This window comes from Bacillus rossius, chromosome 6 (assembly GCF_032445375.1).
Source record: "Bacillus rossius redtenbacheri isolate Brsri chromosome 6, Brsri_v3, whole genome shotgun sequence".
Taxonomy (NCBI): domain Eukaryota; kingdom Metazoa; phylum Arthropoda; class Insecta; order Phasmatodea; family Bacillidae; genus Bacillus; species Bacillus rossius.
Window position 1 is genome coordinate 49,222,210 of NC_086334.1, and position 22,891 is coordinate 49,245,100.

At 36.1% G+C, this 22,891-nt stretch overlaps 1 protein-coding gene across 1 annotated transcript in view; it reads right to left on the bottom strand.

The window, feature by feature from the left end:
• Positions 1-22,891, bottom strand: part of LOC134533163 (MAGE-like protein 2) — a 270,116-nt gene that overhangs the window by 141,650 nt on the left and 105,575 nt on the right. The window lies entirely within an intron of this gene.

The window sequence follows — 22,891 nt, forward strand, 5'->3', positions numbered from 1 at the left end:
AATTTTATGATTCAATATGTGGTAGTTTTCATTTTTTAAATTACTTCTGAGACCAGTTAAAATACCCACCAGTATCTTTAACAGTCTCCTAGGCATCCATTCCTGTATAAAAGACGTCCATTGTAAATGGTTCCATCTTACTTTAAAGTTTACTTCAAATTCACTGTCTAATTTATATTTGGTCTTTTAGATAATTCATATCAAATCTCATGGCTCTTTCATTGTTTTATTTAGGTGTTATGCTATTTTTTTAAGATTTTAAATATGAATATTAATGATTCTTGTTAAACACAAACAAAAAAATAATCTTCCACGAAAAAAAAATTAAATTACATTATAAGAGGCACCAAAATATGTAATAAATTAATTATAACTAATATTTTTGGTGCGATTTATAATGTTACAAAATTTTAATTCTATTATCAATTAAAATTTTACTTCTTACTACTATATTTAACAGAATAAATGTTTGCATACTGAAATTTTATATGAATGAAATTATATTATTATCAACTTATACGTTATATGTTTTGATCCAATTGACCTCAAAAAAATAACTACTTAAAATTTTGTAACCGATATTAATGTAAAATTTACTAAAACATTTATATGGGTAAAGTTATGCCTGCAAACACGAAAGAGATAAAAAAAAATGTTTTCACACATTTTACAGTTACCATCTCGTAAGTTAGTTTGTCAGAAAGATAGTCATGTTCTGCTCATTCGTGCAGAACAAGGTTGAAAAATATACTTACTGAAATACTGAGAAACTCGAACTCATTTTAATAATTTAGAATGTTTTATTCATGACATGTCAGTGAGCTTATATCCTCATCTCTGAAAGTCTGTTGGGAATTTTTTCTTACATTTTCGTTGCTATGGAGAACAAGGAAACGTGTGCAGAATTCTATAAGTTTCTCGCAATATTCTCTCTAAAATTTTTGACCTGAATAGAAGAAACTACGTGGAGGTATAACATAACATGTTATAAATGTGTTAAAAGTAATATTTACTCCTGAAGTAGTAGATATTTAACAAGGGCAAAAAATAATGTAAACATAAATAAATTTTATTAAAATAACATATTTACTCTGTAATGTTAATTCATACTTACACTTACTTAAAAAGTACCTGGTTAATTACTTTTAAATTTTTATTGTGGGAAAAGAACTAGATAATTGACAGTGGCAAAGTATTTTGGAGGTGTAATTGAAACTATTTTACGTTAAGAAATTTTATTTTTACTTAAGTAATAAGAGTATATTTTAAGCTAAAATTTTATTTACAAAAAATTTGGTCTACAAATAGTCTTAACGTAGTTTGTCGCATGGCTGAGTATTAATTTTGAAAATGTAATTACTTATTCACATTTTAAAATTAAAAGTAACGGATTATATTAATTGTTCATACAAAAATACGAAGTAAAAGTTTCATAGTACTTACTTCCTCTATCATTCTCTTTTAGATTACACTCATTTCAATTCCTTTCTTTTTGAATAATGGAACAAATGTAATTAAAATAGTGGTTTATAAATTTTATATAAGGTCCTTCACAGAAAGGCAGAGGCAAATTTTATTAAATTGCATTAATTAAAAAATGTATTTTAACCAAATGTTATATAGGATAATTAATTTTTCACTAACATTTGTATTAGTATTAAAACAAAATTCTGAATATAAATTACACTAGCTTTAATAAATGCGTAAAAATTAAATTAATTAAATTATTTTTAACAAAAGCTACTAAAACATAAGTGACATTTTTTTGAGTAGACGTATGTACAGAGTATTTGTTTAAAAATATACCCAAGTCTCAATAAAATTAGTGTTTGGTTTTAAATGCAGATACAAGTTATAAAAGTTGTATTACTGAGTATTTCTTTCGTGATGCAGTTTCTTGTATTTTTAATTTTTTATCACATGTTAATATTTATTTAAGCTGACGTTATTTGAGTCCAAATCTACTGCTAATACTTTTAAAGAAATTTTACAATAATATTACTTTTGCACTGATTGTTTTGGAATGAAAAACTAAAATATCTAATAAATAAATGTTATTGTAATTCCTTTTCGGACTTAAATTGTTTTGTACATCTTAATAAATAAATCGGATCTTCAACAACAGTAAAAATCTAATAAAAATTATTTGTTTATAAATTAGACCATGTTAAAATGTAAGCAAAACCTTTTACTCCAAATAATCCGGTGAGTTTGGATGGTTTCTGGTTTGATCAAACAACAATAACATAAAAAAAATAATCGGTGTACAACTTACAAAATTGTTTAAAAATATTTGTTGGTGTCAAACATAAAACAAAAATAAAACTAGGCGATTCAGTCACACTAATTGAAGCGACTGCAAAACAAAATTCATTAAAAATTGCAAATACTAAACTATCAAAATTACCAAAAACTATAAAGTTCACAATAGTCTCGGTTGTTCATATTATATAGAATAAAAATATCTACTAAGGATAAATGGGAAATTCATGTGTGCAAGTCAGTGGGCACTTAATTATTCTAAACACGTGATCTTTATATTTGTATACCCAATTTCGGGTCCAATAATTTATATAAGTTATCCGAATACCAGCTAAAATGATACCAGCTCATTTTCTTCTAATTAGAGGGAGGTTTTTACTGGGTTGCCCTAGCTTCAATACTTCTGCCGAAGGTTTTCCATTAGCTCAGTGTCCATTTTACCCAACTGAATCCAATTTTTTTTTTTCCAGTCTCAGTTCAAAAGTTTCGAGGGTCATTGAACTGTGAGCTACATTTGCTGTCGCTGTGTTCCAATGTCTTAGCCCTAGAGGAAGGGGAGGGGGGGGGGAAGTCCGAGTCTCCGGACCCATCCCTTCTAGGATTTAATAAAAAGTAGCAAAGTCAGAATAAGAAATTTACAGGAATTAAGCTACACGAGGTTGCAGAGTGATTATTTTGGAAGGATATTGTTCACATTAGTGGGCTACAGTACGAATCGTATTTCCTATTCTTTATAGTCCGACATGCCTCATGATTAGGGACCGGAAAAATTCGCGGGTTCAATGACCTCCAGGATGAACTCCATAGTTCTACGTACACTCGGTCAAATGCCATCCACTCATTGGTTGCTGTCTTGTGAGACGTCCCAACGTAGCATCCTGTGATTTGGTCGGGTGTTTCTCATTGGCCCAGAGTCATCCAGGTGAGTTGTGAGCCAATAACATAGGCAGCACTAAGGTATAACTATTTGTATTTAAGCCTATCGTGAAATGAATTCGCGAATTTTTCCGGTCTCTACTCATGATTCATTTTATGGTAGGCCAAAATTCAAATACCTTTACCTTTAAGTTGCGTTTGCTATTGGCTCATTGGCCATTTCGATGGCTCAGCCTATGAGAAACCCACAAACAATAAACGTGTCAAATTGCAGGCAAACCATTTGAGACTACCCACAAGTAAGCAGCAAATTAACTGGTGTCATTTGCCCGAGTATACAGAGAGCTGTGTAGTTCATCCTGAAGGTCCAGTCCCTATTCATGAACTTTCTAAGATCATATTTAATAAACCTTTTTTAGCTGTAAAAATTCACGATATTGAAAAATTATGTTGAGCAAATATCTAATCAGAAAATTTGGAACAAATGATGAAATGTTAGAGCTCTATAGTAAGACAAGAAAATGAAACAACCCCCAGGATTGATGGTTAGACCCCCGAAAAATTCGCGATTTCAATTACCTAGAAGAAAGACTCCGTTAGCCTGTATGCCCTCGGGCAAATTACATCTACTCATTGGTAGAGACTGGAAAAATTCGCGCTTTCGATGACCTCCAGGATAGACTCCACAATCCCCTACGCACTCGGGAAAATGCCACCTGCTCATTGGCTACTGACTCGTGACACCTGTCAACTGGGACGCTTGCGATTCGATACTTTTTTGGTTGAAGGTTTTCCATTGGTTCAAAGTCGTTCCGATAAACTGTAAGCCAATCACAGAAGCAATATAAAGGTACAGTTGTTTGGATTCGATCATATCGTGATATGAATCCGCGAATTTTTCCGGTCTCTACTTATTGGTTACTAACTCGTTACACCTTTCAAATGGGATGCTAGTGATTTGCTACTTGTTTTGTTGAAGGTTTTTCATTTTCCCAGAGTCCTTCAGATAAACTGTGGCCCAATCACTGAAGCAGCAAAAAAGGCAAACGTAATTAGATTCCAGCTTCCCGTTAAATAAATCCTTGATTTTTCAGGTCTCTATTGTTCGGAAAAGTTGAGCCTTAAATACTTCCCCCCCCCCCACATTTATCAAGGGTTTTAGTTGTGTTAGTAAGGCGGGATGATAAGTGCGTCACTCGCTGTTGCTTCAAGCGCGGCATGACCTCTACGCGCAATAAACTGGCACGCAATCTTCTCTTCGTGCATAGGACAACTACGAGTGCGGTAACCATAACATTGTATGGCGGAGAAATGAAGGTAAAGATGTTATGCAAATCCCTTGAATGCAATCAAGAATCTGTTATGGATATTTAATGCCTGAAAGGTATAGCTGAAAACACGCGTTTTTAGCCATTTTCACTCTTCTAAAAATACAGTTTGAAAAACGAAATACGGAAACAGAACTTCTCAGTAGTCTTCAGCGTATTCTTTCAAGCTTATTTTTAATTAGACCACTCTCGGATATATCGAGCAGTTTTAAAATCGCGTGGTTTCTTCTGAGCTCTGCGCTTGTGTGTGTGTGTGTGTGGCCAGGTAGGCAGGGGCCTTAACTGATTCCCCAGAGCGTTCGGCCCTTAACTTGATATGCTCCTGGCGTGACCCATTGGTTAAAAGCGGCAGCGCACGGGAGTGGTTCGATTGTGGCTCTCGAAGTTACCCCCGCTGTGATCGCGATAAACCATCCTTGCTACAGCTCGGAAGAGGGGGGAGGGGGAGGTGATCTTGCTAATGTTCGTGGGCGGCGGTGGGTTTAAGACAGTTCAAACGCTCAAAAATGTTTCCTTTATATTAAATATCAAATTACCATTTTCGTAAAGGGCTAGCTAAATAAATTTATTTGTAGTGCATAACGTTTTCAAGAATTTTTTTTTACGAGAGTATGATTAGAAACAATTATTTTCATTTTTATTTCATGTATATTTAAGAACATTTTAATTTAATTGCAGTTTGTATATGATTTAAAAGATATCTAATACAGTCATAAATTACTAAAGAAATATTATAGTAATAAACGACGTTTTTGTGATACATTTGTAGTTTTATTTAAATTTTTTAATAGTAGTAAATTTTAAAATAGCGTATCGTCATAATTTCATTAAAAGCGAGACATGTGTTGCATTACGATAAAATATGTTTCATATCATTAATGCAGTACAAATGCGATCACTAACTTTAAATATTAATAAAAATTTTAATTAACTCTTCTGAATTTCTTTAAAAAAATTTTTAATATTTTAAATTTATTAATTTTTTTCACATGTGATGGTCACAACGCTTCAAATTTTGTAGAAATAAAGGAACAAAATATTGAGAATTCAAACAACTTTAAGACTCATCTTCATTCACAATGTTCAGTTTTTGGTAAAATTAAATTTATATTAAGAAATATTTAGAAAACCAGACATTAGAAGCACTCTGGCGCGTTATAGAGAGGTGCAAAAACCCAGAATGAACCCTTAATAAAAAATATCTGGCAAAAATTTTGATTAAAAATAATGTTCAGGCTAGACTCAACTTGCTACATCCTTTGGTGGGTTGCAAGTGATTGATAGGGACCGAAAAAAACATCGCGGAGTTTTCGCGTGATAGGATAAAATTCCAATATATATACATATATATGTATACCTATAAACATTATATTCACACATATAAGTTTCTCCCGCTATTGGCAAAAAAAATATAGAGAATTGTTCGTAAACAATGTGAAACCCTCAACTAAAGCAGTCTCTAATCACAGGCTAACGAGCATTGAGGCCAACTTCGCGGTTTCCCCCCACACATGTGAGGGGAAAAGATTTGGAAAAGGGGATATTAAAGGGGAAAATATTTTTAGGATAATTTTTATAGAGAGAAAAAAATTTTGATTCAGTAATTTGTTCGTCTAACTTCTATGGAGGTCTCTGTTCCCCATGGTTTCCAACTTAACAAGCTAGATAGTAGCGTCACAAGAAAAATAATATCACAAAAAGTTACATGCGGCCCTCTATGATTGGATTGCTGAACTTAAAAGTGTAATTTCAATAATGTCAAAATTAAAAAAAAGTTTTTTTTTAGCAATTTAATTAAACATCAATGCTTCAAAACCTTTTTTTCTGAAATAAAATTTATTTTTCATGATTATTCGGACGACACCTAGTCGATTAAAAAATATAGGCAATTAAAACCAAAATATCTAAATTCAAATTCTATCAAGTCTGAATTTAGGGGATTTTAAAATAGGCTCGGAGAAAAAATTCTCGGCCAGTTGGCATAATTGCTGCCGAGTTGAGATGTCTCACCAGTCGGAAGCAAATGAACTGATTACATTTGCCAGAGTGTACAGAGGACTGTGGAGTTTATTCTAAGGGTAATTGAAAACGCGAATTTTAAACGGTCCTTAGTGATTTGGTAACCACTTCGTCTTCTTGCTTACAACTGGCTAGGGGCATTCAAATACGTGTGAAAAGCTGGTGTATGTCAAATCAACAACGGTAAACAAACGTGTATGTGCTTCAAGTCTACTTTGCTACCCACTGAATACGTGACATAATTAAATGTGTAGCAATAACTAAAGAACAGAAAAAAAAATTGCGTTTTGAATTATCTATTCGATATTATCGTAATCGATACTCGGGAAAATGTCATCTTTTAATTGGCTGAGACGTCTCAACTTGATAGCCGGTGATTCGATACTTCTTTAGTTGCGTTTTTTTTTCCCTCGGTGGCCAAGAGTGACAACAGTGGAAGAAAGCTTGAGCTTCGTCACCGTCACGAAACGAATCCGACGCGGAGGGTGGACATGGGCCTTAACGCGGGCCAGGCCGCATCGAGGGAGCGGGTTCGCGTGTTCCGCCCAGCGATGATCAGGCCACCGTTAAGGCCACGCGAGCCCCTCTCATCCCCCGCGGGGCCCCGCTGACACGGCGTCTTCGCCCCCGCACGCCCTTCCTCAACCCGAACACCATCGCCGCACATCGCCCAGGCATCGATCGCGTCGACCTTCCAGCCGCGGAGCCCCCCCCCCCCCCCACCCTTTTTCATCATCCTCACGGTTAAAATTGTTAAACCTTTAATTCACCAACACCGCCGGTTACAAAATTATCCAGATAAATTCGTAATCTCACGGCTTTCTTCGTAAAGTTACGAACACTTTGCTCACTTTATTTGGACATCAATCCAAAAGAATAATCTTGGTATATTAATAGGTAGAGACTGGAAAAATTCGCGGTTTCAATGACCTTTAGGATAAACTCCACGATCCTCTATGTACTTGGACAGATTGCACCTGCTCATTGGATAATGACTCGTGACACGCGTTACCTGGGATGCTTGTGATTTGTTTTTTGTTGAAGGTTTTTCATTGGCTTAGAGTCCTTCAGGTGAACGGTGGTCCAATCACTGACTCAGCATGAAGGTGTAGCCTACGAGTTTGGAGTCTAGCCTACCGCGAAATGACTCCGCGAATTTTTCCGGTCTCTATTAATAGGTGCCATGCACACATCCCGAAAAGATTCCCGAAACTAGCTGAAAGTTAAAACACTGTAGCATCGTCTTGTGTTTCGTCACTAGGTGAGTTTCTTTCAGATACATGGCGATTGTTAGAACACCAATCACAGTAACTCATTGCGGAAAAGCAAATGCGTCTCGAGTGGATAAGCCAAAAAAGTCATCTTTCTCTCGCAGACGGCCGTCAATCACAAGGAAGAAACCGCTGGTGCGAGGTATATTTTGTTTCAGTCTAATAAGCGTTGATCTTTATTCGCGAAAACTGCTTGCCCCTATAGGTATATTAACAAAGCAATAAAAAAAGCTTATTTTTTCCACATATGTATTTTGCCTTTGTTTAGAATGATTCATAAATCTTGGAATTAAAAAAAAGGCGTATTTTTACGAATATTAAGTTATTTAAAATTACGAAGAACTCTTAGTTTATCTGAGATAAATTCTTCGTTAAAAAGTCTGTAAATTTAATTGTCATTTCTAATATTGTTTGCATGTAATTAGAGGGTGAGTCCATCCGAAAACCTCCGGCTGCAGGTTAATTTCGACAGAATAAGCTGGAAACGTATATACTACTTAAGATCCAAAATGTCTCCCAAGACTGGTGTTACTTCACTGAAGTTGGAGCTGGACAAGATTTTTAATATTAATTTTTAAGGGCATGCATATTTAGCGAAAAGATTCCGAGGATAGCTGAAAGTTAAATCATTGTAGCATCGTCTGTGTTTCGTGATTGGGTTTCTTTCATCTACATGTTGATTGTTATAACACCAATCACGTAATTCAGTGTGGCAGCATAGGCGTCCTGAATAGCTCGGTCAAGTAAGGCAAAGACTTCTCTCGCAGACGGCCGCCAATCACAGGGAAGAAACCGCTGGAGCGGGTATAACTCGTTGCAGTCTAATAGACGAGCAGAATTTTTTTTTCGCGGAAAATGCTTGCCTCCATTAATAATAGAAAAAAAGTATTAAATGTGGATCACTATGCGCCTGGATTTTATGTAATTGAATTGTAGTTCTACAATCACCGTGAATTTTGTCGCTGTCGCAAAATAATTTCAATTGAAAGTATTGGGAGTAGTAAGTTTATTTTCCACATATTTTTATGACGTGTAAGATCCCCCAATTATTTTAATAAAATAATTTTGCGACAGCTACAAAACTCTCGGTGGTTGAAGAGCTTCGTTCAGTTAAACATTACATAGAAGCTCAGTTTGCCTTCTCTAGTAAATTTATTGGTAATAACAAAGTTTGTTGAGCTCCAAAAGAGTGTACCAGCCTTACGAAGCACTTTAGACAATATAAGTTGTATAGATGTTTTCAACATATTTTGTAGTGATTAACCTTCAGGCAACTTCTTTTCTTTCGGTTGAATTCAGAGTCACTGCATATATATATATATATATATAATATAATATAAAAGGCCATACATTTTTCGCAAAAATACTTCCAGACCATTTGTATGTTAAAACATTGTAGCACTGTCTGGATTACGTGAATGGTTGAGTTTTTTTTCAGGTTCATGTCTACTGACAGCACACCAAATCATAGCCATCCGGTGTGGAAGCAAATGTGTTCTGAATGGCCTGGCCGAACAGAGCAATAACTTCTCTTGCAGGCGTTCGCCAATCACAAGACTGCAGTCTGAGTGATCAGATTTTTTCACGAAAAATACATCCCCCATATATATATAAATATAATATATATATATGTGTATGTGTGTGTGTGTGTACAGGAACGTTGAGAGAAAATAAGGGCCCAGAGGCAAGTAATTTGGTCGGGCCTCCTCCCTAAACACTTCATGTACAAATCTTTCAAACTTCCAATAAAATTAAAAATCTTAAGACATAAAGCGTGACCAGCCATTGCTATAGATATGATCTGCACGAACCATATAACCTTTTTTAAGGTTCCAAATAATTCTACTGACAATAATTCTAATGACAATTGAATTCTAATTTTCTTTCTACTATCAGGATACACTATGGCATAAAATATATTTCTGAACTCAGCTGGGGCCCCAGTTATTTTTCCCACCTTCCCACACACTTTTGACGGCCATGTATATATATATGTATATATTTACACCAATAATACATTTTTTTTTAACTTTGTCATCTTCTTTCATAAATATGTAACATACGTAGGGACTGTCTGACCTCTAGGATTGAATCCAATATCGCCTTCATAGGCGGGGAAATGCTACCTGTTCATTGGCTACTGACTTCTGTGACCTATCAAAATTTTATGCTTGAGATCCGATAATTCTTTGGCTGAAGGTTTTTCATTTGCTCAGAATCCTTCATATTAACTGTGAGCTAATAAAAGAAGCAAAACAAATGTACATGTGTTTGGATTCTGGCATAATGCGAAATTAATCCGCAAAATTTCCGGTATCTACTTATATGTAGTAGGCTAACCAGGAAGTTTCGTGCATTATTTTACTCATGAAGGAGACAGCAAATATGTATACCTTTCCATTTATTTGACGATTGCGTCATAATTGTTTCGACACTCTCTTCTACGTCTGTATGCCAGTCACCTACCATAGAGCAGTAGAGTGACATCATCATTTTTAACTTCACAGTAAGAATTGATCCAATATGAAACATGTGGGTAGAATATACAATGGACTGTATTTTAGCCAAAAACCAAATGTATAACTTCTGGGTATCTATTTATATGGAGGATTCTGAGCCAAAGAGTTATTGCTACGGACTTGCGAAAAACGTGTTATTATTTGGCAACAGACCAAGCTGCAAACTGTTATACATCTCGATACCCCTCTGGTATTGGCTAGTGTGTTTCTTAACTGACATTCCCTCGAGAAATAAAAAAAAAATTCATTGACTTGCAAAGAACGTGTGACTCCACAGACATGAGGAAACATGACAAAGGATACAACGTGACAGATTCCAATCAGCAAACAAAAAATTTGATACTAAATTCGATAGTATAACATATACCCTTGCAACGGAAAATAAGGAGAATTTTGCACGTCTCTACCAACGAAAAGAAACAGGGAAATTCCACACGCTTAGGACCTATTTAAACTCGAAAAAATGTCACCTTTCAATTGGCCGCTGACTTGCAGGTCCTGGTTATACGACAGCCTGGGATTCTTTACTGCTTCCGCTGAGGGTCTCTCATTTGCTAACTGTCCTCCGCGAAAAATCTGAGCCAATAGCAGATACAGCAAAAATGTATAAGTTTTTGAATTCTAGGCAATTTAAAAAAAAGAATATGTGAATTTTTTTTATCCCTACCGATGAATTATTGATTACCTAACAATTTATTGCATACTTACGATATAACTTAATAACGCTAGGCCAATTAGTGGACGGGTTTCAAACTTAACATAATCCAAGTTAATATTAATAAAAAGTTGCCACGCGCACCAGTGACTTACCCGGGATTTGTACAAAAACAATCTTACGCATGGAAGTAAGTTCTTCAACTAACTTCGCCACGGAGGTCGGCTCCAAGCCAACGAGGAACCCTCAACGAAAGAATTGGCTCGCCACGGGAAACTTATTTAAGACAGCTCCCAAGTGAGTGCTAACCAGCAGGGGAACTACCCCCGAGGATGAAGAGGAGTGTGAAGTAGGTCACTGAGGTCACTGAGATGTGTGAAATGTGTGAATGTTTCGCAGTCCCTATACTCGCTCACCAAGAACGGCGGAAAAATCACACTTCACACCATACACAGTTTTCATGTAGCCGAAGTTATAAAAATATCACAGCACTCTGCATGCGAATAGCACATTACTAAATCTATTGGTTCAAGTAGGGAACGGGAAAATTCGGTTTTGCAATCAACTCTATAATAGACTCCACCTACTCCGCATACTCGGCCAAATGCCATCTGTTCATTGGCTGCTGGCTGGTGGGACGTATCAACTAGGTAGCCTGTGATTCGACGGTTCTTTAGTTGAGGGTTTCTCATTGGCCAAGAGTATTTCCTATAAACTTCGTGGCAACAGCGGAATCAGCTTAGAGGTGCGCATATCAAAATTTTATCCCACCACGAAATGAATCCGAGAATTTTTCCGGTACAGAGGGACAAGTTACAACTTTACGAACTGAAAAATTAGGCAAAACGACGTGTCCATTAAAATATAAAATGTAAACGATGGCAAAGTTGCGGCAAATTTGGGCCGTTTTTTTTTTTGCAAATCGTAAGCCTATCTTGGACCAATACGCAGAAAAAAGTAATTATGACGACGATATTTGAAATTACGAAGAGCTCTTCGTTTGTCTGAGGTAAAAATTCATCGTTTGAAAAGTCCATAAATTATTTACTGTAATTTCTAACTGTGCAACATTGTTCGTGAACTGAAGGCGAACATGTTCAACGGTGCACGTGTGTTTTTCCCCCTGCGCCAGGCAAGCGCCGCAGGATCCCACGTCCGGCCGACAAACCCTGACCCGCGATAGCGTTCCCCGCCGGCCCTGCGATAACGAGTCATGCGCGCCCGACGGTCGACCTGGACCGAACACCGCACTTCTCGGGCCTGGCTCCGACTGCGTGCAACCGGACATGGCGAGGGACCGGCGACTCTCATTTGGACACAGACACAATGTATCAATTGTATTTTTTTTTAAAGTGGGAAAGAAATATTGGATCGTTACCACAACGCCGAAATACCATAACGCCGAATGTCAAAATTGACCACAACGCCGACAGCGAGAAAACTGCTGTGTACTACAACGCCGAAATAACAACTGAATGAATTTGTATGTGTTCTTTAAATGTACCTTAACGCCGAAATACCACAATCAAACCTAACCTAACCTAACCTAACCTAGCGTAATATAACCTAACCTAACTTAACCTAGCATATCCTAGCCTAGCCTAACCTAACCTAGCCTAACTTAACCTAGTCTAACCTAACCTAGTCTAACCTAACCTAGTCTAACCTAACCAAGTCTAATCTAACCTAACCTTTGTGGTAGTCCTGCAATGACATTTTTCGGCGTTAGTGTATTTCGACGTTGTGGTAATTCGGCGTTGTGGTACACAGCAGTTTTCTAGCTGTGGGCGTTCTGGTCAATTTGGCATTTCGGAGTTGTGGCATTTCGGCGTTGTGGTCAATTTGGCATTTCGGCGTTGTGGTATTTCGGCGTTGTGGTGCGTCCCCGAAATATTCATGTAAAATTACATCTGAAATGTTTCACATTTAATTGAAAACAACTAACTATATCGCTACAAAAATAAGTTTGCGCATTAATAATGGGTTCACATTTCTACCCGGGAATTCATGTTGTGTGTTTTAACAAGTACCTCCAATAGTTAAAGTTAATTGTAAACCATTCCCTGAATAGCTTATTTCCAGTATCAACTTCGAACATTAATAAGCAAAATGAATCAATACAAAGTCCAATTACTGAATATTCGATTATCTTTTCTATGGTTTAAAAAATATTTGGTGCTTGAATGAAACGGCAATAAAATATAAAATAACGCGCTTATTTTAGTAAGAAATACTCAGTTTTATCTCGAAAAAAGTATTTCATATATAATTTATTTTTATTTTTCTTGTAATTTAAAAACTATTTCTTGGAAACTGGTTTCCAAAGGAATTTTTTTGTTAAAGTACGCAGATTTTTGTTTTCTGCGTACCTTTAGACAATAATGGGTTATTTCACAAGCCCTGACTGACAAGAAATAAGTAAAAAAGATTAAACATTTATACGACCCAGCCATGTTAAAACCAAGCACAAGATAATCTGTGGCAGCAACCATTGAATTGGTATCTCTAACTTCATTACTGAAAAATGTTGCAGAATCCAGCATGCAACCAGAATAAAACGCGAAATTCGCAGGAGTCTAGCGTATACATGTCATTATGGAGTAAAACATTTTCGCGTTCAACGATCCCTATGCTAGCCTCCACAATTCTCAGCTTCCTCGTTGAAATGTTTATGATGACCGGGGATCCGACTTGTGGTATGTTTCATCCGGGTAACTTGTGATTCAAACCTTGAATATCTCTAAGGCCCATATTCTTTCTACCGCAGACTCACCTAAAAGGTATACGTATTTGAATTCTAGATTATCGCGGAGCGAACATGTGATTATTTTTTTTAGATCACTAAGTATCACATCAAACAATAATTTTTTTTAAAAAATTGATTCCGCGTTTTTTACGAAGCCTTAGCACAGTTGCGTTATAAAGGACTTTAATTGTAATGTTAAAAAATCAGGGGCGTAGGAACGGGGGGGGGACAGGGGGGACGTGTCCCCCTGAACGTTTTGGGTGGAGGGGACTGTTCCCCGAACTTTCTAGGCCGTGGTATTTTTATTTTATAATATTATTCTGCCCATTTTTATTTGTAATTTCTTCACTCTCACATTTTATCTTAAGGAAACAATAATAATTTTAACATCGATGTATCCAATGGTTAGATACAAAAAATGCTTAAAAAGTGCTATTTTGCACTTTCAAAATCAAAATTTTCCGGTGGAGGACCCCTGGACCTCCCATCTTAGTAAGAGAGGAATGGGTTTACATGACATCAAAATCATTATTTGTCCCCCCCCTCCCAACTTTATGAACACAGCTACGCCAATGTAAAAAATGCATATTATTAATTATAATAACTGTTACATGGCATTCTCAAATCGCACCTTTTAATACCAAACATTGTAAAGCTTTAACAAGTGCATATTTGTTTCAGTTATTATTAATATGTGTTTTAAAATTAGAACATAGAAGATAAAAGAACTTACATTAGGCAAAATTGTCATGTGGCCTATTCAGATTTGTGTATGATGTAAATATCTTTAAAAATTTAATCAGAGATGTTCAATGTAGAATTGGCTGTTCAAATTGTATTTTTATTTCTTGTTAAAAGACTTATTTACTTTTTCAGTCCACATAAGAGGTAAAAAACACTGTTCCTCAAAATAAACAATTTCTTAAAAATACTCTATATTTGGTTATCACAAATGATAACAGTAACCCGAAGTACGCTTTACCATTACTTTATGCTGTATTAGAAAATAGTTTCTCTTTCCAGAGCAAGAAATATTTGTGTGTTATGTTTGAATTACATATCACTTTCATATTCTTATTTATTCATTATAACGTACTTTCTTTTTAGTTATGTTAAATAATCATTTACGATTTGGTTTTTTAGTAAGTACTTACACATACTTCAGAGCATGCAAATACAGAGTGGGCTATTAGCATACTCTCAAGACAACGAAATCTTAAACATGACAAAGACCTAGCATTACGTTTGAATTTTAATAATGCCTAGTGGTTGTGAAACCAGTGGATTGTGAATGTAGCCAAAGCTGCTTTAAAACAATTTAGAAAAAAAAGGATCCATAATAATAATAATAATAATAATAATAATAATAATAATAATAATAATAATAATAATAATAATAACACGCTTGGTTTGATGGAAAGTGTGCGGTAGTCAAAGTGCAGATGTTTGTGGCCGTGGAACATTAATAGCCAGTTACGCAAGCGCGAATAATTAAAGAAAATATTTTATTACCGTGAGGTGCCTTTACTAGAAATTAAAAACTCTTCATGTAAAGGCGACGTATTTTTTAACGAGGTACTTTTCATATGTTAAATGAATTTTAGTGTTTTTTTATACGCTTGGTTTGATGGAAAGTGTGCGGTAGTCAAAGTGCAGATGTTTGTGGACGTGGATTTGAACATGAATAGCCAGTTACGCAAGCGCGAATAATTAAAGAAAATATTTTATTACCATGAGGTGCCTTTACTAGAAATTAAAAACTCTTCATGTAAAGGCGACGTATTTTTTAACGAGGTAATTTTCATGATGGAAAGTGTGCGGTAGTCAAAGTGCAGATGTTTGTGGCCGTGGGTTTGAACTTTAATAGCCAGTTACGCAAGCGCGAATAATTAAAGAAAATATTTTATTACAGTGAGGTGCCTTTACTAGAAATTAAATCTCTTCATGTAAAGGCGACGTATTTTTTAAGGAGGTACTTTTCATATGTTAAATGAATTTTATTTTATTTTTTTTAAATAGTTCTGGGCTAAAAATGTGCAGTGATGCATCATTATATTGAGGATGTACCGAGGCGCTTATCCAAACATCCTTAACGTTGTGTACGTTATCAATGCTTCTGAATTCGAATGGCGAACTTCGGCTTCCTGAGACAATCAGTTCGTTTAATATATTCCAAAAGAAGGAAATGCACAATAATTGACATTGTTATAAATATATAAAATTTACTAGAAGAATTATTTTGCATACTATGATCCCAAAACACATTCTAAATAAAATAAAATAAATGTTTGATATTGTGTCATTGCCCTACGAATGCACGTTTTATGTAACTAAGACCTGTCGTAATTGATAATCTAAACTTTATGTAAACAATAAATTTAATTTACCTTAAAAAAGGTTAATTAATATTTCTTTTAGTTTAACTGACACAAGACGTACAACTGTATCACTACAAAATAGTGTTCGCATTAATACTGGGTTCGGACTATCACCCGGGCCTTTATGATTTGTGTTGTCCCAGTAACTACAACAGTTAGTAATTTGTAAACCTTTACCTGAATAGCTTTCCATTATCAACTGCGCCATAACAAGCATGATTAAAATAAATAAAGTCAAATTGTTAAATATTCGATTTTTTTCTCTCCATGGTTTAGCAAAAATTATGCTTGAACGTAACATCAATGAAAATATAAAATTATTCGCCATTTTTCGTAACATATACTCAGTATTAATTTGAAAAAAAGGTATTTCATACATGCAAAAAATATCATACCCATGTGTTGCACAAGGTGGCAACATCTTTATTTTTTGTATTAAAAACTGTTTCTTGGCAAAGGGTTTTTCTTTTGTGAATGTACAGAATTTTTTTTTCTGTGTAGGCCTACTGCAATATTCTAGAGCGCAGGCTATATATATATATATATATATATATATATTTTTTTTTAAAATTTCATCCGGCCTTCATCCTTCATCTTTTTCGTCTCACAGGTCCTCAAAGGGACGCTGTCGCCTCGGCGGCTCTCGTGTCTCCCGCGCGGCAGTATCGACTCGAGGGATCGATATTCCCTCGCCAGGCCGTCGCAGGAACCTCCGCGCGCCACCTCCCGTTGCGGCCCGTCACGACTTTCCGTTCGCCCGTTTGGACGGGAGCTCTGCGCTTGCGAGTGTGCCGTCCGTTCAATGTTGGGACACCTCACGCATGGCTAGAGACCGGAAAAATTCACGGGTTCAATGACCTCCAGGATAGACTCCAATATCCTCTACACACTCTGGCAAATGCCAACTGTTCATTGGCTGTTGACTTTGTGAGTCGTCTCGACTGGGTGGCCTGTGATTCGACACTTCTATTAGTGAGGGTCTCTAATGGGCCCTCAGTCCTCCAGATTAACAGTGAACCAATGGCAGAAGCAGCACTAAGGTATAATTATTTGAATTTTAGCATAACACGAAATGAACCCGCGAATTTTTCAGGTCTGTACGCATGGCCTGCCTTGCGTCCCGGCGATTGCCAAGTACGTTTTATTTTATTTATTTTTAACTCATGTCAACAAATTTTGCGACGTTCAGTTGATTTTAAAATTTTCATACAATTCCAGAATTTATAATGACAAAATTGCATAAAAAAAGTACAAAAACCTATTTTAATAATTCCACGTATCATCGAAACTTTCCCCGTTTTTTTATATTTACTATCGCCTGGGGGGGGGGGGGGGGTAGGAAAACGGAATGTAACAATAAAGTCTTTATTTTATAAATCAAGGATGTGCAAAGTAAAAAAAAAATGAAGAGAACCAATTTTGAAGTGGTTTTGTAATTATATCGAACAACAAATTCAGTAAACAAGTGTAAAATGTCTGTATTTATATTGCTACAAATTTGAACAGCTGCTCTTTAAAGCGTCCTTTTTAGGTGTCCTTTTTTTTGTAGGTTTTAACCAAATTTTTATGATAAATGTTAATTTTGTGTAATTGTCTCGACTGCAATATAAACGAGCGTTTTCACCATTTAACCGTATAGGACCGCTTCGTATTCCTTCAGAAGAATCATTTTTGAATCCCAAAAACGCAAAGCTCCAAAAAAAAAGATACATGTCTTATAATACCGTTTTGTTTAAGTATGAAACGTGTTCCCATTAAGTTAAAATAGGCTGAAGTTCCCTTAAATTTTTCCGTAAATTTATAGAAACTCCTACACCGTAAAAGCGAATTGGAGGATACAATAAAACTAAATTAGAGACGGTTTTGGGGATCTGTGCATTTATGCACTACAGATGATGCTTTCTAGAACTAGGGCAAACAGGTGCTGAAATCAAAAGTACAGGTCCTGACTGATTAAATACTTTATCCACTAACTCCAAATTAATTTCCCTATTTGCACTATAAACTTAAAGGGTGATTTAATAATTAAAGAAACATTCATTAAAACACCACACGTAGCCTATGTGAACCTCCCAAAAAAACTGGAAACAAGTAAATGCTAATGAAAAAAAGTAACACTTCCGTCAATATGCATTAATGTGGAGCATCAGTTTTAACAGTTGTTTAGGGAGCTTTCATTAATTCGCAGTAGTTATAACAGATTGAAGGTACATAAAAATTGTACTGATATAAAGAAATGACTAAAGGAAATTGAGAAAAATCACTTATCCCTGGAATTACTTAAACACCTTTCTTGGATTTTAATAGAATTTATATGGCGAGGACTTGATTGAAATTCTCAACGACTAATCTAATGAATCAGCATGTTTAATTTAGAAACAACACCGTACATGTTGTTGCATACATCGACTTTTCAAACAACAGGTCGGTTTTTCTCTAAGGTAAATAGCATAATTTATCGCAATATGCGTAGTTTTTTTATAAACATCGTCTCTGAGAGGATGCAAAAAAAAATGTAGCGTCCCCTTGTTAACGATTGTGTCAACTGTGTAAAAATATAATTATTAATCTTTGCACTCCCGTTTTCATTAGCTTAATGAAGGGGGCAAAATAATGGTACTATAGGGAATACAGTTTTAAAAAAAATGATAGCAAAAAAACAGAAAATCAGCGTTTTTGTGGTTTTTATGAAGGTAAAGTAGTATGTATCAATACTGGCAGAAAACATTACACGCTTAGTGGTGGTAAAATAAATATATTTTGCATGATTTAGCTAAAACAGGTCTCATTTACATTCTTAAAAGAGATTTTTTTCAGTGAAAAAGAGTGTGTTCACCTAAATAATATTTGATAACTGCTACTACATGAAAGCTGCCACAACCAACTATTTAAGCTATAGTAAATTAAATAATCATGCCGATATATGTAATAAATTCCAACTGAAACTTAACAGGTGCTGAGTGATGAAATATTGAAAATTCTGAATATATTGCCCATAAAATCCCCGTAAAGCAATAAATTGCGTGTTATTATTTAGACCTTACCTAGAATGTATAAAATTAGACAATGGATTTGCGATAGCATCAGACCTCAAGGATAAGAAACCACTAACATAATTATAATAATTTTACGATCCAATCATGGGCATTCCTGGTAGAAGATAAAATGTGGCAGAAGCCCAGAAAATTAATCGAGAGGTTTTTGTTGCAAAAACCATTATAAAACGCCAATTTTGCATATATGTAACTATCTCCTAAAATATTATCTACATGATTTCGCGGAGTTTATTTTAAGGAGCAAAAAATGTTTGAATACAAGTTTGCGACTTTAAAAATCTAGCTCTCCTCCTTAAAATATTATGCATTATAGAATGTTACAAAATAACAACTTGTAAAAGACCATGGTAGATGTATAAAAAAGAAGCTTGATATAGATGATAGCAAACAAGATCGCTCGTTAAAAAAATAAAGAGGAATGAAAGGCCACGAAAATGTATTTTTTTTTGTAAACGGAACATAAATATTCGTTTAAAATTACAGATATTTGTAAATTTGTACTTTTAAATGAAAACAACTGTATCACTACACATTAGTGTTCGCAATAATACCAGCTTCGGATTCTTACCCGGGCATTTATACTTTGTGTTGTCCAAGTACTTCCAATAGTTAAATTTATTTGTAAACCGTTCCCCCAATAGCTTTCCTGTATTAACTGCATACATTAAAAAGCGTAATTAAACTAACTAAATTACAACTATTGAACATTCGATTATCTTTTCCATTATGTTAAAATAATATGCTTGAATGAAACATCAATTAAAATATATAATTTTGCGAAAATTTTCTCAAGAAATTCTTTGTATTTTCTCTGAAAAAGTTTTTCATATACGCAAAAATAAAAAATAGTCATGATTCGTACACAGTTACAATATCTTTCCTGTAGTACAACTATTTCTTCCAAAGGAATATTTTGTAAAAGCACACGTTACGGCATTACCGCGAGGATGTCGGTCATGACAATGAACTTCTCTGACAAGACCTACCCTCAGCCATCGAGGGGCTTAACATTTCCTGTGCTCTTTCCCTCGCCAGGGGCTTAAAGGTCTTCTTCAACCCCCGCCTTCCCGTAGTTCCAACCCCTTCACGCGGCCGTAACGGCAGGCGAGATGGCTGTCTCAGTTCCGACATCGATTATCGTATCGAGCCTGAGTGTCAATGTTCACCGCGTTACGTCTAGGTTACGTACCTCCCTAACTCCCTCCCCCATACACACAAAAAAAGACGAAGCATTATCGTTTGAAACCCCCTAACTATCGTACTTAACCCATCCATGCATCGGAAGGGGCATGTATTCTTCGAGACTATGTGTATGTTAAATTACTTCCATATAATGTAAATGATTCGTGACAAATTATATTTCATGTTACATGTCTACTGTTGGCACACCAATCACGACAATTGTCTGCGAAAGCACAAGCTCCCTGAATGGCCCGGCCAAATAAGTCGATGGCATTTTTTTTTCAGGCGGCTGTAGCGGGCGATTATATCGTGGTTTCATTTAGTTCTAGGCTAGATTCAACTGCTGTATTATTCACTAGCTTTTACCCGCCACTTTATACGAATGGGTACTAATATAAATAGTGTTTTTTATTGGAAAATGATGATGTATTTTTTTAAAAAAGGGACGTCTACATTGGATGATAACATTGTATCTTAATGTGTGGAAAAACCCCTGTAAACTACTTTTTTTGTTTGTTTATGTGGCGGAGACATGATGACCAGTCTGGTATGTAAGCTTACACGCGAGCGAGCCGCATGCAATTAGCCGTGGATGAAACAATATTCCCGCAAATATACGCCAGCAAAGTTTAAAGTTTCACCGTGTTATTTATTTATTTTATCGTGAAACTTGATTTCTCTGGGAATCGTAGCCCCTTAAAATCAAAATGGAGATCGCGGGATAATAAAGGAATCTGCAGCACAGACACTGTCGTCTCATCTTGAGCACATACGATAAAAATAATGGCTTATATTAAATTTTTATGAAGTGTTTCCAGCACACACATCTATAAATAAATATTTAGGCATTATCCCTTTCTTTAAATACAAAAACTCCGTCAGTTTCTATACGTGTTTTGTATTTTTATTCAGGTACATCAGTGAAAATGAGATACATTTTCTTTTTTCTGAATCAACTCTTAAAAAAATCAAAATTTTTTTTGTATTACTTTCTTTCGAATAGTATTCACAAAAGTTTCAGAATCGTACGTTTCATGTAGAGTTTATTGACAATATAATATTCTATAATTCGTCGAGAGGCTTTAGCTATAAACATTAATATTTTCCCAAGGTCGTAAATATTATTTTGCGAGCTAGGAGTTCGGCCCCTTAATAGTCTTGTGAATATAGTTTGGTTTAAACAGTGTGCCATGCTGCCTTGTGGAACATAAGTAGTTTGGAGTCACACCCCGAGTATGTTTAAGAGTGTTGTGTTCGCTCGTATTATGAGGTTTGATTAATGTCATGTTCTTGTATGTTCGCAGAGTTGGCTTGTCAGACATAAAGTCCCTTGAATGAAGATCAGGCTTTTGGGTTGCAGAAAGATTGTCCCAACTAGCAGACCTAGGTATTTATGGAGCGTGCCAAAAAGGGTTGATTATTTATGTTGATAAAACCGTGTGCCCAAACACTTTGTTCTTTACTCGTGCTAGCATATAAGTTTCTTGTGGCCCATTTCATGTTGGTAATAGGGGTGGGGCTACACAATCATTTGTATCATATTGCTATCGATCACTGAGGACTCTATAAAGGCAAGTCGAGTTTATCCTGGAGTGAAATGAATCCCTGAAATGATTGTTGCTCTAACTGATACGTAGAGACTGGAAAAATTCGCGTTTTCAATGACCTCTAGGATAAACTTCAAGATCCTCTATGTACTAGGACAAATTGCACCTGCTCATTGGATACTGACTCGTGACACGCGTTACCTGGGATGCTTGTGATTTGATACTTCTTTCGTTGAAAGTTTTTCATTGGCTTGGAGTCCTTCAGGTAAACGGTGGTCCAATCGCTGACTCAGCATGAAGGTGTACGAGTTTGGAGTCTTGTCTATCGCGAAATGAATCCGCGAATTTTTCCGGTCTCTACTGATACGCCAGATACATGCTGTCGCTCGAAGAAAATAAATGCATGTTTTTTTTTTCTTCTTCTGCCCACACGCTTGAAACTCTTGTTACTCGGTAGTGTTTTTTTTTGTCTGGCGGGTTGGCGACTGCAACGGGCTCCGTCCTTGGGGAAGGTGGCCGCCGTCGAGAAAAGCAGTCCGCATAAATATTTAGCGCGCGGCCCGGCGAGAAAAAAAAACAAGAGACGTTGACGAATGGTTTTGTTCCAGCTCGGTCGGCGGCTTCGTCAACATTTCCTCGCTCGAGGCTGGACGCGGTTCTAACCCTGGCTCGTGGCGAGTAGCCCCGGGGCGGAGTCCCAGCGAGGACTCTGTCAGCCGCGGGCGCTCCCGGCGGGGTGACGGGTCTCTCAGTCGCCGGGTCGCGAGTCCGGTGCTCGGCGAGTTTCCTTGGGGGTGACTCACACAGCGATGTCTTGCTCCATCTAACGACCTCGTTCCTCACCATATTTCATGGAACGGCAAAAGCCCACATTGCGAAAAAAGGAAGGATCAAGCTTGAGAAAAAAAAAAGTAATATTAAAAGAATAATAACGAGAAGGTTGGCTGTAAAAAAAAATGCCAATAACTACAGTCCAAGAAGATTACAGGCATGTTCTCTCTGACGAAACCACATAACAGTGTTTTTTGATGAGTGGCATAAAATGTAATTTG